Source organism: Diabrotica virgifera, chromosome 7 (genome assembly GCF_917563875.1).
Source record: "Diabrotica virgifera virgifera chromosome 7, PGI_DIABVI_V3a".
Lineage (NCBI taxonomy): Eukaryota > Metazoa > Arthropoda > Insecta > Coleoptera > Chrysomelidae > Diabrotica > Diabrotica virgifera.
This window is the reverse complement of record NC_065449.1, coordinates 71,069,376-71,072,099: the sequence shown is the minus strand read 5'-3', so window position 1 is coordinate 71,072,099 and position 2,724 is coordinate 71,069,376. Positions and strand designations below refer to the sequence as shown.

General features: G+C 29.1%; 1 non-coding gene across 1 annotated transcript; it reads left to right on the top strand.

Annotated features, from left to right (window-relative positions):
• The first annotated feature begins 656 nt into the window (after nucleotides 1-656).
• On the top strand, nucleotides 657-728 carry Trnaq-uug (transfer RNA glutamine (anticodon UUG)). The gene has a single exon. It is a non-coding gene; the product is annotated as a tRNA-Gln (tRNA).
• Nucleotides 729-2,724: the final 1,996 nt, after the last annotated feature.

Sequence of the window (2,724 nt, the reverse complement as noted above, 5' to 3'; positions counted from 1 at the left end):
GCCGGCACAATGATGTTTTATTAGGTTCAAAACTGGCAATATCCTTATAGATCATTTTCATATCCGTCAGTCTCCAAACATTGCAAACAAAAACGACAATCTCCAAACTAAAATATTAAAAAAAAAAGGAAAAAAATAATTTATTAAGCCCCTCTTTCTGGACGTCCGATCACAAACCAAACTTTATATGATTATTTATCAGTTTTATTGTTTTAATTTCATTTTGATAGTTTCTACAGTTTTTTGCGGTTTCCCAAAATTATGGAAATGGGAGAATGCAACACCTTTTCTGGGATTAAAATAACTATTAAAGGATATTTATATCAACTGATATTTTAATTTTTTATAATACGATTATTAAATGAGATTACAAACCAGTCAAATAAGCTGATAACACGATAATAGTAAATTTATCAGTACCTATGTAATAAATTTCACAGACTTTATCCCAAAAATATTGTTTAACTGTTAAAAATGTAGTTAAATTAACTACAATAAAAAAATAATATTTTATAAATTAAATAAGTACCTCCAGTTGCATAAGAATTAGTTATAAAATATTAAGTATTAACTAATTTCCAGATATAGGCAACACGTTTAGCTCAGTAGTCTTTTGGCTCGACGGTAAATGCCTGATTTAAAACAACGACTATCACGGTTCCATGGTGTAATGGTTAGCACTCTGGACTTTGAATCCAGCGATCCGAGTTCAAATCTCGGTGGAACCTGTTCATTTTGTTTTTTTTTATTATGAATTAAGATTTTTTGTTTTTTAAAACTTGTACAACATATTTTACGTATGTTAAATATGTATAAATGAAAAGAAAATTTAACGTTACAATTTAAATAAAAGTGTTTTATTCATTACGGATTTTATTCATTATATTATATAACGTTTTTATTCATTACGGATCATATTCATTTGTTTTCTAAAATAATTGGTATAATTGGGGTTCCAATCCTCTACGATTCATTTTTTTTTTTTAGTTGTTTTAATAAAAAATTTTTGAAAGTGGTAGATAAGAAAGTTTAATATTTAAATAGAATACAATTACTTCGTTAAAATTATATAATAGAAGTATAACTTCTTACGTGCGTACAAAGTACACACACATTCTTTTTTTCTCAAAGTTAGCATCATCCTGTGGAATATTCTAGCATTTATAAAATACTGAAATTAAAACCCAACTACAGTCTGATATTTTTTTAACATTTTGTTTTTTCATTCGCTAATGTTGGATAACAGTAAAGTTGGGTATTTTAACAACTAGCAATGTCTTTCATCAATACAGGGTGTTTTTAAATAAGTATGGCAAATTTTAAGGGGTAATTCTAAACAAATGGGTCGTTTTACCGGTATGCGCGCCAATGGTGAATATTAAATTCTTAATTGTATGTCAGAAATGCGTAATAACTACCTCTTAAAACCCACCAAATTTCATTTGCATATCTCAACCGGTTTTAGAGCAATAAATCGTCAGTTTGTAAGAAAAATTTTAACACCCCCTATTTCGGAAACGAAGCGTTTGCGAACATACACTTATAAAGCAAAATGACAAATTATTTTTCGTGCAGAATTGCCCCTTAAAGTCTGCCATACTTATTTAAAAACACCCTGTATTGATGAAAAACATGGCTAGTTAAAAAAGTACCTAACTTTTTATTATCTAACATAAGCAAATGAGCCAAAAAATCAAAATGTTAAGAAAATATGAGGCTATAGTTGGGTTTTAATTTCAATATTTTATAAATGCTACAATATTCCACAGGGTGATGCGAACTTTGAGAAAAAAAATACAGTTTGATTGGTACACCCGGTGTAAAATGACAAATTTACCTGTCTAGAAACAATATTATTACAGCGATATTTATACAGAATAAGGCTATATTATTATTAAACATTAAAATCAAACAAATAAAAAATCAAATTATCAACCACTTAAATCGAACAAGTTTAGGAAATTCGAGAGACCAAAAATGACCCGTTTCTTGGAATAGTGTATATCAACCAAAAAGCATAACAAAAGAACAGTCGATTGATAAAACAAATGACCAGTTTAATTTAACTACCTACAGAAAAAACTGCTATAAATGTCCTTTTGTTTTCCATGTATTTCACTGTAAATATTTCTTTGTTGAATGCCTCGTAGACTAATTATTTGGGTATTTGGTTACACGGTATTATATAGCCGGCACGGCATTATCTGTTATAGTCTGTCTCCTTATCGTAATCACACTCAGCAGAAAAAATATACATAATAGTCTTATTATTCTATATATCAATATGATTTTTGTGTGTTTAAATTCCTAGAAAATAAATGAAGGAAAAAAATGAACTACTTATTGTAGGTATATTTTTTATCAGCATATTTTTAAAAAGTTTCGATACATTATAGGTCTGGATCCCTCGTATGGAAAAAAATTGATTAATAGCAAGCTGAAAATTTGTTAATAGCTTAACGGTGTCTAGTCGGATAAACGTTGATATATGGGAACACTGGAGCAGGGGCAGTTTTAATTGTGGAACAGGTTAAAAATTTGGAACGGTCAGACCACGGAAACGGCACATTTATTTTGTCCGACAGAATAGACTTAAACTCTCCGAACAGAGATTAATCTCTCATCCAAAAATCAGACTGCTATTTATCACCTGTCATAATTCCTGTCATTTGACATATTCTACATGTTCCACTCATTAAAACGCCCATGATCGTTCAAAATTTT